Consider the following 15,203-nt stretch of genomic DNA (forward strand, 5'->3'; position numbering starts at 1 on the left):
TATACTTCCAGTTTGATCAGTATGCAGCTGATATGAGGAACTCAGAAATAACATTATGTCAGTACTGGGTCTTCCTTCATCCTTTCCTGGAATTCAGCCAATTAATCTAGGCAGGAGTCTCATAAATAGCTCCATTAAATTAATTGAGGGCAATGGGGTAGTTCCATGATCTGCCATTCTATATGTGATGGGTTGATTTTTTTTTTTTTTTTTTTTTTTTTGGTTGGTGTTTGAGAACAGGTCTTGCCCAGGTTGATCTCAAACTCATGAGTTCAAGTGATCTTTCTACCTCAGCCTCCTGAGTAGCTTCGACTACAGGAATGCACCACCATACCCAGCTTGTATGTGGTATATTAACATTGTTCTTTGTACTTTAAGATTTTTTTCTTAGGCTAGTTTCAGGAAGGAAAAATATCTCTGTTTAGCAAAGTGCTTTTATTTCTAGCCTCTAAATTCACTTCTATCCCAATTTTTCTTAGAGAACATTACTTGAGGCCTAGTAAGAGTGTAAGGGAGACATTTTTAGGCATCAAATAATGTGTTCCTTTGTTCTGGAATCTCATTCTTGCTTCCATTTCTCTTTATTCTCACTTAGGGGGATCAATGGGATGTTTTCGTGTTGTTTCCACTTATTGTCTTCCACTGTTAAATATAATTTTCTTCTCTATATTGAATTCGTTTTTCAGTGGGAACCAAAGGGAGAAAGATTCTCAATTCATCATTTTCTTCCCTATAAAACCCTTTTCTTATTGAGCAAAGAAGTTGATATCCCAGTTTGACCTTTAGTATTCCTTTTTTCATGGCTCATCACACTCTTGTTTATGTTTTGTGGTTTGTTACACAGCTGTGATCCCTAAGATCTGTATCTTGTTACTGGGGCCTGGTTGGCAGCCTGGTTGGGAAATAAAGCCATCCCAAGAGATGAAGCTAATGTGATATCAAAATAAGTGAGATTTGATGGGATTAAAGATTCCAAACCTGCAGTTAACTGAAGTCTAACATTCTATAAAGACAATATATCACTTAAATGGATTGGTGAGTTAAAGAAGCATGAAAAAGTGGGTCACCAACATAAGACATCGTCCCTCAGACAGAAGCTTTATCTTTAAATCTCTGTTTGTTTTATGGCCGAATAGTATTCTACTATATGGATATATTCCATTTTGTTATAAATTAGTAATTTAATGGGCCTTCAGACTTTTTTACTTTCTAGCAATTACAAATAGTGTTACTATGAACATTTGTGAGCAAGGTTTTATTTGAACAACTATTTTTAATTCTATGTTTAACTTTTTAAAGAACTATCAATTTGTTCCACACTGGGTGCACCCTTTTATATTTCTGCTAGTAATGTAAGAGAGTTACAAATATTCGACATTCTTTATTAGCATTTGCCAGTTTCATTTGTTTTATGATTATGTCCTTGGTGATTCTGGTGTGCTATCTTGGTATGGTTTCGACTTGCATGGCATTGAGCATTATTTTCATATGCTTACTAGTCATTTTTATTCCTTTGGAGAAATGCTATTCAAGTCCTTTGCCTGTTTTTTAATTAAATTGTGTATCATTTTGTTCTTGAGTGGTAAGAGTTATTTATATTTTAACTGAATGAAAGACCCTTATCAGATAAAAATTGTACAAGTTTGATAGGGCTATGGATAACAAATGCCATAGACTGTGTTATTTATAACAATATAAGCTAATTTTCTCACAGTACTGGAAGGTAGAAGTCTAAGATGAAGATGTCCAATAAGTTTAGTTTCTTCTGAGAATTCTCTTCTTGACTCACAGATGGCTTCCTCCTTGCTATGTCCTCCTTGTATAGGCATCCCTGCTGTTTCTTTGTGTATGCCTCAGTCTCTTATAATGATATCAGTCTGATTGGATTAAGACCCACCACAAGGGCTTTATTTTAATGTATTCATCTCTTTAAAAATTCTTTCTCCAAATACAGTCACATTCTGAGATACTGGAGATTAAAACTCTAATATCTAAATTTTACCAGGGGTGGGGGCACAATTCAACCCATAATAATCATTTACAGTTGTAGAGACAATCATTTACAACTGTCAATTTTCTCTTCTCTTTATTCATAGTATCCTTTGATGAACAAAAGATTTTAATTTTTGTAAAATTCATTTTATCAATTTTTGAAGCTTGTGGTTTTGATGTCATATCTAAAATTTCATTGCTAAATTCAAACACTTGAAGATTTATCTTTATGTTTTGTTCTAAGAGTTGTATGGTTGTGGGCTCTTATATTTGGCACTTTCAATTAATTTTTGTATGTGGTGTTAGGTAAGGGTCCAATCATTAATTGAAGAGAGAATTCTTTCCTGATCCATTGATTTTGGCATACTTGTAAAATGTCAATTTTTAAAGACATCTATAGAGGAAAGTGTATATTCATACAAATCCCCAGCTTTAAATGAAGGCTAGAATGGTGTATTTTTTTTAGTTGTAGATGGACACAATACCTTTATTTATTTTTTTAAAGATTTTTATGTGGTGCTGAGGATCAAACCCTGTGCCTCACACATGTTAGGCAAGCGCTCTACCACTGAGCTACAACCCCAGCCCCTAGAATGGTGTATTAGCCATGATCATGTATTTGAGTTTAGTGATTAGCTGTCTCCTTCTGTGAAGCTGTAGAGTGTGGAAAGTTAAATGAGCTTTGTTTTGAGGTATGACTCTATTAATTAATGCATAATCTCAAACCATGCTTATGTAAAAGTATTGTCATTTGCCTCTAAAATACATGTTTTCTTAACATTTTTCCTTCTTGGAATGTTCATGTCTGAATTTTTCTCATAAACATGCACATAGTTTCTTTCTATTGTGATAAAGTATACGTATCATAAAATTTACCATTATTGCCATTTTAAGTATATAGTTCAGCGGTTGTAAGTACATTCACATTGTTATATATCCAATAACTTTCACCAAACATTTTCATCTTCCCCGACGGAAACTGCATACCCATTTAACAATAATTTCCCATTCTCTCAAACCTCTAGCCCCTGGAAAGCACCATTATGCATTCTGTTTATATGAATTTAACTATATACCTCATATAAGTAGAATCATACAATATTACTCCTTTATGACTGGCTTTTTTCACTTTGTGAAATATCTACAAGGTTCATCCCTTTTGTACCATGTGTCAGAATTTCCTTCCATTATAAGACTGAATAATATTCAATTATATGTATATGGAATATTTTGTTTATCCATTCATCTGTTGAATGACTCTTCAGTTGCTTCTACCTTTTAATAATGTAAATTACATTGATAAAAACATGGGTGTATAAGCATAATATTGTATGAGTTCCTGTTTTAAGTTCTTCTGGATATGAATCAAGAAATGAAATAGCTAGATCATATGGTAATTCAAAGCTTAATTTTTTGATGGATATACCATAGTATTTTCCACAATAACTGCACTATTGTATACCCCTACCAGCAATGCACATGGGTTCCAATTTCAACAAACACTCACCAATATCTTATTCTGTTAGATAGAATAACTATTCCAATGCATATGAAATAGTATCTCATTATAGTTTTGATTTGTATTTACCTAGTGATTAGTAATGTTGAACATCATTTCATGTTCTTAATGGCTATTTGTATAACTGGCGTAGAAAATATCTTTTGAAATCCTTTGTCCATTTTTCACTTAGATTATTTGTTGTTGAGCAGTGGGAGTTCTTTATGTATTGTGAATATAAATCTCATTTCAGATTTAATAGTTCCAAATACTGTCTCATATTTCATAGGTTGCAATTTCACTCCATTGATGGTATCCTTAGATGCACAAAAGATTTTAATATTAATGAAGTGTAATTTATCTGTTTTTCTTTAGTTGTCTGAGTTTTAAAATAAACAATCATGGACAATGTCACAGTCAAGTAGCTTTTCCCCTGTTTTCTTCTAAGAGTTCTATGGTTTTAATTTTAGATTTAGATCTATCTTTACTTAATTTTTGCACATGATGTAAATCAAGGATCCACCTCCATTTTTTTGCCTGTGAAGACAGTTTTCCCAGAACCATTGTTCAAAAGATCATTCTTTTCCTCATCAAATTATCTTAGAACCCTTGTCAAAAGACATATGACATGTGAGATTTATTTCTCTATTTTATTCTGTTTATCTATATGAGATGTCAAATTTTGTTCTCCTTTGTCAAAATTATTCTGGCTATTGAGGATTACTATGGATTGGATAAGTGTTCCCCAAAGCCTATGTTTAGAGGATTGGATACTGGCCTATGATACTATTGGGAGGAGATGGAACCTTTAGGAGGTAGGGTCTTGTGGAAAGAAGTTAGATCATTGTGAGCATGCCCTTAAAAGTGATATTGAGATCCTAAGCCCCTCATGTCATTTTCTTTGCTTTCTGGATACCATGAGGTAAGCAGTTTTCTCTACCAGGCACACTCTGCCATACCTCAAAGCCTACATATCAGACTGAAGAAGCTGTGAACCAAAGTAGGCCTTTCCTTTTTCAGGTTGATTATCTTGGTGTTTTTATAGTAATAGAAAGCATAATAACACAAGGGTAACTTGAGATTCCATATAAATATTATGACAGATTTTTCTATTTCTGCCAAAAAATATCATTACGATTTTGATAGGGATTATATTGAATCTATGTATTGCTTTGGATAGTATTGACATTATATTAAACCTCCAATCTATAAACATTTTATTTATTTATGTCTTTTTAAATTTCTTTCAGTAATATTTGTAGTTTTCAGTGTATAAATTTTGCTTTTGTGCTACCTTTGTTAAATTCAATTCCTGGGTATTTTGGTCTTTCTGATACTTGTTAAAAAAAATTGTTTTCTTAGGGGCTGGGAATGTAGCTCAGTTGGTAGAGTGCTTGTGTTGTATGCACAAGGCCATGGGTTCAATCCCCAGCACCATCATCAAAAAAATAAATGTTTGCTTGTTTTGTTTTTGGATTATTCATTGCTAGTATATAGAAATACAGATAGTTTGAGGGTATTTCTATACACTGAAAATAATGTTTTTGAAAAATACATAAATAAATAAAGCAATCCCATTTATAATCGTTAGGAAAATATACCTACAAATGCATCTAACCAATGAGATGAAAGATCTATACAATAAAAACTCTAAAACATTGATGAAAGAAATTCAAGAGGACACAAATAAATATTCTTTATTCATGGAGTAGAGGAATTAAAGTTCTTAAAAAATTCATACTACCCAAAGAAATCTATAGAATCAATATAATCCCCATCAAAGTACCAATGACATTCATCACAAAATTAGAAAAAAAAATTGTAAAATACACATGGAACCACAAAAGCCCCCAAATAGCCAAAGCCATCTTCAGCCAAAAGAATAAAGCTTGGAGGCATCACATACCAGATTTCAAAATATACTACAAAGCTATAGTAATCAAAATAGCATTGTAGGGCTGGGGTTGTGGCTCAGTGGTAGAGCGCTCTTGTAGCATGTGTGAGGCCTTGAGTTCGATCCTCAGCACCACATAAAAATAAATAAATAAAATAAAGATTGTGTCCCACTACAACTAAAAAATAAATATTTAAAAAAAAAACAGCATTGTACTAACAAAGACACAGACCAATGGAACAGAATAACAATCACAAAAATAAGTACACATGTTTATTGTCAATTGATTTTCAAAAAGGTTGTCAAGAACACACAATGTGGGACACTTTCTTTAATACAGTTTCTTTAATATTCAGATAAATAAAGTTTGACATTTATTTCACACTATACAAAAAAATCAACTCAAAATACAGTAAAGATTTAAATGAAAACCTGAAATGGTGAAACTTCTAGAGGAAAACTGCTATGATATTGTTCTATAAAATCATTTTTTTTGGATATGAATCTCAAAATATCTATAGAAGGGGAGAAAATATTTGCAAAGCATATACTTGATAAGTGGTTAATTTCCAGAATATATATGGAACTCCTACAACTCAATAACACAAAAATAACCTGTTGTTTAAAAATGGATAAAGTAAATAGACATTTTTCCAATGAAGACATGCAAATGAATAACAGGTATATGAAGAAGACACTCAACTTCACTAAGAGCTGGAAACTGAAATCAGCATGAGATATCAACTTACACCTATTAGAATGGCTAGTGTCAAAAAATATGACCTGCCAGATGCAGTGGCACATGTCTATAATCCCAGCTACTCAAGAGGCTGAGGAAGAAGAATCACAAGTTAGAGGCTAGCCTGAGCAACTTAATGAGACTGTCTGGAAATAAAAAGAGCTGTAGATGTAGTTTATTGGTAGAATTGAGTCATCTATCCGAAGGAAATAAATATGTCACAGAGGCATAGTAGCCAAGATGATGTAATCAAACTGTGTCCATCATTGTATGAGTCAATCATGAAAATATGATACATATACAGAACCCTTAAAAGATGAAATTAATTATATGTCCAAATACACACTACTGTCATGTATATCTAAAAAAACAAATAATAAATATAATATGGAAGGTTATGCAAATAATCTATTCAAATCAACAGGCTAATATGATAAGTTTCCTAATGATGTATATTTAATTACAAAATAATCCATGTTGTAACAAATGTTAAAGAAAAACACTCAAAGAAATGATCATTGATGTAAAGAATATATATATATATATATATATATATATATATATATAGAGAGAGAGAGAGAGAGAGAGAGAGAGAGAGACAGACATATAATGGAGATATATATATCTCCATTATATATATATATATATATATATATATATATATATATTTTTTTTTTTTTTTTCTAAAAAATTAAACTCAAAGAAATAGTAGAATAGTTGTTACCCAGGGCTAGCTGGGTTAAAAAGCTAGGGAAGTATTGACATTTCATTTAAATATGAGGAATAAGTTCAAAAGGTGTTTTGTACAATATGAAGACTACAGCTTATAACAATGTGTTCTTGAAAATTGCTAAGGGCTCCAGTTGTGGTTCAGCAGTAGAGCACTCACTAGCATGTGTGAGGTACTCAGCACCACATAAAAATAAGTAAATAAAATAAAGGTATTATGTCTAACTACAACTAAAAAAATATTAAAGAGGATTGGAGGCTGGGACTGTGGTTCAGTGGTAGAGCACTTACCTCACACATATGAGGCACTGGGTTTGATCCTCAGCACCATGTAAAAAGTAAATGAGTAACTAAAGATATTGTGTCCATATTAAGCTAAAACAAATAAAATTAAAAAGAAAATTGCTAAGAATAGATTTTTTTTTAAATAGTCTCACCATAAAATGATATGTATGTGAGGAAATGTACATGTTAATTAGCTATATTTAGGCATTCTATAATGAAATATTTCAAAACAGTGTTGTATTGGATAGATAAATACAATATTTTGTCAATTAAATTCTTTAAAAACAAAAGGGAAAACTGATTTTTTACTGTCTATTTTGTATCTTGCAACATTGCTGAAATCATTTTAAGATGATGAAATTCTTTAGGATTTTCTTCTTGTAAGGTCATGTCTCCAGTAAGTAGAGAAAAGGTTTAGTTCTTTGTTTTCTTTTTATCTTTTTATTTATCTAAGTGCTCTAAAACAGCCAGTACTACTAGAAGAGATACAGGTGCCCTTATCTTTTTTCTGATGTTAAGGAGGGAAGCATTCACTCTTTTATCATTGATTTATTGTTTACCTGTGGACTTTTCATATATATCTTTCATCATGTTGAAAAGTTTTTTTCCATTCCTGGTTAATTGCATTTTTTTATCATAATAAGATGTTAAATTTTGTAAATTGCATGAATTTTTTATTTAACCAATCACTCCATTAGTGTGGTGTGTTATTTTTATATTTGAATCATCATTCATCACAAGAACAAGTCCTACTTAGCCTTCATGTGTAGTATTTTTAATATGCTGCTACATTGGGTTTGCTAGTATTTGGGGTGGGGGGTAATTTTGCATTAGCATTCATAAGGAATATTGATTTGTAGTTTTCTTTATATCTGATATTCTTATCTGGATTTGGAACCATAATAATGCTGAACTCATAGAATGAGCTAGGACATGTTCCCTCCTCTTCTAATTTTTGGGATAATTTAAGAAGTATTGGTGTTATTTCTTTCTTTCTAGAATTTACCTGTGAAGCCACCAGGTCTGTGATTTTTCTTTGTTGAAAGTTTTTGATTAATGATTCAACCTCATGTTATAGATCTGTTCAAACTTTCTATGTTTTGTTCTGTTAGTTGAGCAGCTTGTTAGTTTTCAGGAATTTTTCCATCTCATCTGCTGTCTGTTAATATTTTGGTATATAGGTGTTTATAGTATTCCCTTAGAATCTTATTTCTGTAAAGTTGGTAATAATTTCCTAATTTTCATTTCTGATTTTAGTAACTTGAATCTTTTTCTTTTGTCCCCTGGATGGATACAGCTGAAGGTTTGTCAATTTTTTTATCTTAAAAAAACAAAACAAGCAAACGAAAAAAAACCTTTAGTTTATTGATTTTTCTCTACTCTTTTTTCTAAATTCCATTTATCTTCACCCTAATCTTTATTATTTTTTCTTCTAATAAATATGGGTTTAGCCAGCACTTCTTTTTATCTTTAAGGTGTGAAATAGATTTCTTTTGGATCATTTGTTTTAAAGGTAGAGAATTCCAACTATGAATTTTTCTTTTGAGTACTAGTTTTGTTGCACACCAGAAGTTTTTGGTATGTTGTGATTTCTTTTGTATTCATCTCAGATTATTAATTTCTCTTTTAATATCATCTTTGCTCCATTGGTTGTTTAAAACTGATTTGTGTAATTTCTCCACTTATGGGTTTTTAATTTAATTCCTTTGTGGTCAGATAAGATACTTTGTATAATTTCGGTCTTTTTAAAATTTATGGAAATTGGCTTTGTGGCTAAGTAATATGTACCTTGAAGAATGTTCTATGTTCACTTAAAAATGTGTTTTGCATTGTTGTTGGTTAGAGTTTTTTGTATATATGTCTATTAGGTCTAATTGCTTTAGATGTCATTCAAGTCTTCCATTTTCTTTAATTATCTGTGTGGTTTTATTTTTCAATTCAAATCAGGTATAGAAGTCTCTGTTATTTTGGAACTATGTATTTAATTCTGTCCAGGTTGCTTTATATAATTTAGGATTTTGATATTTGATGCATGTTTTTAATTGTTATATATTCTTGGCAAATTGACCCTTTTATTAACATATTACGTACTTCTTTGTTTCCTGTGACAGTTTTTGACTTAAAGTTTATTTTTGATATTAATACAGCTGCTGTAGCTCTTCTGTACCCTGTATCTCATCATACACAAAAATCAACTCAAAATGGATCAAAGACCTAAATGAAAGACCCAATACTTCCTTTTCTGTTAACCTTGGATTTAGCACCTGAGTACTTCCTTGTATACATGGCCTTTCTGGAATACATAGCAAATCAAGAATTTCTATCAGTTCCTCTAAACAGGACAGGATTTCAGCTGGAGTGGGCTTCTCTTTCTTGGGCTTCTTAGCCTTAGTGTTACCCTTTTAAACCATGCCAATGGCATTAGCCTTCTTGGCTCTAAATTTCTTCTCCCTAGTGTCTGATTTCTCAGCATTGTCACCTACTATCCACACAAAAGAATAAAGTATCTGAAAGGACTCTCAGTTGACCCTGGGCATGCCTGATCCTTGTAGATATTGACTTAATGTCTCCAGTTATGGTTGGCTGCCGCAGTCTGGCTGGGCACAATTCAGAAGCCACTTGTCAAAAGAAACGAACTTTATTTTTAGAACCACACACGCCAAACCACACAGCTCTTCAGGAAAACCTTCAGAGCCCAACTGCCACCACCGGCTTCCCACAAGCCTCTCAACCTCCCCCACTCCTCCTGCTCTTGAGGCCGATTGGCTGGGTCGCGTGGGCGGGGCCAAAAAAAGTCCCCCAATGAGCAGCTCCGTGGTCTGAAAGGGCAGGGAAACAGCCCAATGAGCATCACCGCAGAGGAGCCAATCAGTTGGCAGCTAGAAGTTTGCTGGGTCCGCTGTGAGCCAATCGTCAGCTGGCAGCTGGAAGTTTGCTGGCGGCTGGAAGTTTGCTGGGGCCCCTTCGGCTGTGACTCTCAACAGTTGGCCTGGGGCACAGTTTTCTAATATAATACATATATAATATATAATGGACAAATCAGGATAACTAACATTTTTGCTTCCTTATACATTTCATTGAGTTTGGAACCTTTGAACTCTTCTTCTCAAGATAATAGGTTGTTGTAAAATATAGTCACCCCAGTGTTCTGTTGAACTCATTTCTCCTATTTAACTGTATTTTGGTATCCATTATCCACCCTCCTCCCATCTCCCCTTACAACTATTCTTTCTAGCCTCTAGTAGTCACTATTATATTCTCTTTTTTGAGATCAACTTTTTGGCTTCCACATATAATTGAGGGCATCATGGTCATTATTTTTAAATTGAAATGATCTGTGTCCTTTTTTCCCCTCTTCTGAGAATCCCATAATTAATATATTAGTCTGCTTAGTTGTGTCCTATAAGTCTCCTCAGCTCTGTTCATTTATCTTTATTCTTTTTTTAAAATATTTATTCTTAAGTTTTAGGTAGATATAATATCTTTATTTTACATTTATGTAGTGCTGAGGATCAAACCCAGTGCCTCACGCATGCTAGGTGAGCACTCTACCACTGAGCCACAACCCTAGTCCATTTAATCTTTATTCTTTAATCTCATTATTCTTTTGTCTTTCTGTTCTTTAGACTTGGGAATTTCAACAAACTTATCTTTAAGTTAACTGATTTTTTTCTTCTGCCTATTCAAATCAACTGTTGAATCTCTCTACTGAATTTTTCATTTCATTGTCATTTTACTCCACAATTTCTGTTTGTTTTCAGAATTTCCCTCTCTTTCTTGATATTCTAATTTTGTTACATATTACTTTCCTGATTTGTTTAGTTCTTTTTTGTGGGGTTTTCCATAGCTCTTTAAGTATATTCTAGACAATTGTCCAGTAAGTGCAATGAGTGGGCTTCCTCAGATATATTATTTATTGATTTATATTATTCCCTTGATTGAGCCATGGTTTCCTATTATTTCCTTTGTGTTATGATACTTTGACAAAGTCAGTCATTTGGTTATTATAATGTGACTATTTTGGAAAACAGATTCTTGTGTTTTGTTGTTGGTTTGTTTTTCACTTGTTTTTTAAATTTTCTTTTTAATTTTTAAAGGTTATAGTCATCGGTTTTGAGACTTTTCCAAACTATTTTTTGAAAAATTATTCCTTTCTGTGTGTGCCCATTGAAGTCTCTGTTCCTTTAGGTCATATTCACTTAATGTTTTGATAAAGATTTCCTTGAATGCCAGGAACTGAAACACATAAAAATAAATGGATGAATGCACACATAGCCATGCACATGCACACACATGCACACAAAGGATAGAAAACTCACTTTCCCCACTCTGAAGACTAGATTTGTTCTGGGGAAGTCCTTCATTAACTTTGCCTTCTCTGAGTCTAGGGACAAGGTGAGATGAAAGCAGAAAGCAATCTCTGGACTTTCTCAGTGTACATCCTCCTAAGCATAAATGTGGCCTTCTAAATTTTGTATTTTCTGTGATGTATGGCCATTTTGAAGTCTGTGTTTCATTGGCTAAGTTCTTAGTATTTTGACAAAGTTTCCTTAGGTGTGTAAAGTCAAAAAGAAAAAAATTTAGGTAAAAAAGAAAAAAAAATGCCCTCCCAGTCTTTGCATATTAGCTCTGTGTTTACAGTTTAGCCAGTCTGTATTATAACCCTGCTTTAGCTTTCACTTCATGCATGTCTGGGTCTAAAGGTCAGGCAGAGGTGAGACTGGGGATTTCTTAGGCCTTTTGTGAACAGGTGTCAATCCATGGGCATATATGTGACTTTCATGATTCTTCAGTATACAGAGGAGCTTTCAAAAACCCTACTTCTGCACACATGTCTTTCCCAGTGTCTTTACCCAGGATCTTTTATCTGCCTATTGTTTCTCATGAGTGAATATCCATAGCCCCAGTCTGTTGCAACCAATCGCTTTGCTTTTCAATGTTTTCAGCAGATGCTGCCTAGGAATTTGCCTGAGTCTTTGGAGCACTGTTATAGATTTCTACCAGAAGGACCAAAACAGTCAACTTCAATTCTTTTTTAATTTTGTCCTTTTTAGTTATACATGACAGTAAAATCTATTTTGATATATTTATACAAGCATGGAATATATCTTATTCTAATTAGGATCCCAGTCTGTGGATGTACTTGAGTATCAGGTAAGTCAGAAAGATACTAGAATGTCAAAGGAAATGTACATAGGAAATAAAAGTAGACTAAGGCCTAGGAGAAGCATTCCGCTTTTTGTAAGACTAAGATTCGCTTCACTAGCAATCCTTTATTTACCTTTGTCTAGAATTTGCACAAGAGATTAATAATAGTATAATTCTGTGGGTTTTGGAACTATATATAGTTCCAAATCTAGAGTCTAGAAATTTAGACTATATATAATCTAGAGTCTAGAATAATCTAGAGTCTAGAAATTTAAGAAGTTTGAGTGCGCCCTAGAACTCAAGCTGCTAGGGACTAAAAGACAAGGGGAGATATGACTATGAACTACAAAAAAAAAAAAAAAGTACAGTACTCTCATACAATTTGTGGGGGGTGGGAGGTGGTACCAGGGATGAACTCAGGGACGCTCAACCACTGAGACACATCCTCAGCCCTATTTTTGTATTTTATTTAGAGACAGGGTCTCAGTTGCTTAACACCTCACTTTTTGCTGAGGCTGGCTTCGAACTCATGATCCTCCTGCCTCAGCCTCCTGAGCTGCTGGGATTACAGGTGTGCCTACACCTGGTTTATACACTTTTTTATTATGTGATAAAAATGCACATAGTATAATATTTACAATTTTACCCATAGTAAAATGTAAAGTTTAATAACTTTAAATATATTCACAATGTTGTGCAACCATCTCCACTATGTAGTTCCAGATCTTATTCAAAACCCCAAACATTGTAGTTGTTAAGTAGTAACTTCCTATTTCTCTGTGCACACAGTACCTGGAAACCAGAACCCCTCTTTCTGTCTCTATGGAATTGCCTATACTGGATATTTCATACAAATGGAATCATACAATATGAGGACTGGTGTGTCTGGCTTTGTCACTCAGCATAATGTTTTCAATGTTCATGTTTTAGCATGTATCAGTACTTCATTTCTTTTGTAGATGGATAATATTCTGTTTTATGAGTATGCCACATTTTGTTTACTCATTTATCCATTGATAGAAATCTGTTTTTTTTTTCCTCTTTTGACTATTGTGACTAGTGTTGCTATGAATATTCAAGTACAAATATTTATTTGAATACCTGTCTTCGATTATTTGGGGTATATACCTAGAAGAAGAATTTCTAGATCATGCAATAATTCTATTTTAGAAACCACCAAAACATTTTCTCTTTAACATTTCCACTAGCAATGTATTTACATTTTCTCCATATCTTTGTTAGCATTTGTTTTCCATTTTTAAAATTATAGCTATCTAGTTGTGAAGTACTATCATTTATAGTTTTAGCACTTATACTTCAGTATTTTTTTAAAGAATTTTTTATTGTGTATGGACATGATACCTTTATTTTAACGTGATGCTGAGGATTGAACCCAGTTCCTCACACATGCTAGGTAAGCACTCTACCACTGAACTACAACCCCGGTCCTATACTTCAGTCTTTTATCAATTTTGGCTGTTTTCTGATTCTAGTATGAAGTAAAGTTCTGACTTCTTTCTTTTGCATAATAGTCCTGTTTCCTAGTACCATTATTACATCATTCATTCTTTCATATTATTCATTGAGTTACTCTTTTTCGGTTACTGGGGATTGAACCCAAGAGCACTTAAACACTGAGCCACATCCCCAGACCATTTTATGTTTTGAGACAGGGTCTTGCTGAGTTGCTTAGGGCCTCACTAAGTTGCTGGGGCTGGCTTTGAACTCATGATCATCCTGTCTCAGCCTCTCGAGCTGCTTGGATTACAGGCATATGCCACAATAATAAACATAAGTGTGGTTTTCTTGTCTCATGATGCCTTTACCTGGCTTTAGTATCAGAGTAATGTTGGACCCAAAATGAATTAGGAAATTTTTTGGCTTGTTCTGTAAGTAATTTTGCTAAATTGGTTTATTAGTTCCTATAGGTGTGTGTGTTCTTTAGGAATGAATATATATATATATATATATATATATATATATATATATATATATATATATACATATATATATCACAAATTATACACACATATCTCTGCAAATAGGGGATAATTTTTACTTGTTTCTTTCCAATTTGAATGTCTTTTTTTAAATTATTTTTTGTGGTGCTTGGGTTTGAACCGAGGGCCTTGTGCATGCAAGGCAAGCACTCTACCAATTGAGCTATATCCCCAGCCCCTCTTTTTTTTTCTCTGGTTAGACCTTCAATACAATGTTGAGTAAAAGCAGTGAAAGCAGGCATCATTGTTTTGTTACTAATCTCAGAGAAAAATCTTTTCATTTTTAACCTCTGGATACGATGTTACTTGTAAGGTTTTCGTATATGCCCTTTATTATGTTGAAGGAATTCCTTTCTATTCTTGTTTACCTTATTTATTTATTTTATTGCCAGGGAATGAACACATAAGAGCTTACCTACTGAGCCACATCTCCAGCCTTTTTTATTTTTTATTTAGTGTCAGGGTCTTGCTAAATTTCTTAGGGCCTCACTTAATTGCTTAGGCCAGCTTTGAACTTGAGATCCTCCTGTCTCAGCATCCCAAGCCACTGGGATTACAGGCATGCACCATCGTGCCTAGCATATTCTTGATTTATTGAGTGTTTTTGTCACGAAATGGTTTTGAATTTTGTAAAATGGTTTTTTTCATGAATTGAGACAATCATGACTTTTCCCCTTCATTCCATTATGTTGTATGTCATTGATTTTTTTTTTTTTTTTTTTTGTATGTTGAGCCACCTTTGTGCTCCTGGAATAAATCACTCATTCTTCATGTATAATTCTTTTAATATACTGTTGGAATGGGTTTGCTAATACTTTGTTCAGTAATTTTGTATCTACATTCATCAGAGATATAAGTGTAGTTTTGTTTTTTGTCTTTTATATTTTACTTAAAGACAGTGTCTCGCTAAGTTGCTTA

The sequence above is a fragment of the Callospermophilus lateralis genome, chromosome X (genome assembly GCF_048772815.1).
Source record: "Callospermophilus lateralis isolate mCalLat2 chromosome X, mCalLat2.hap1, whole genome shotgun sequence".
NCBI classification, from domain to species: Eukaryota; Metazoa; Chordata; class Mammalia; order Rodentia; family Sciuridae; genus Callospermophilus; species Callospermophilus lateralis.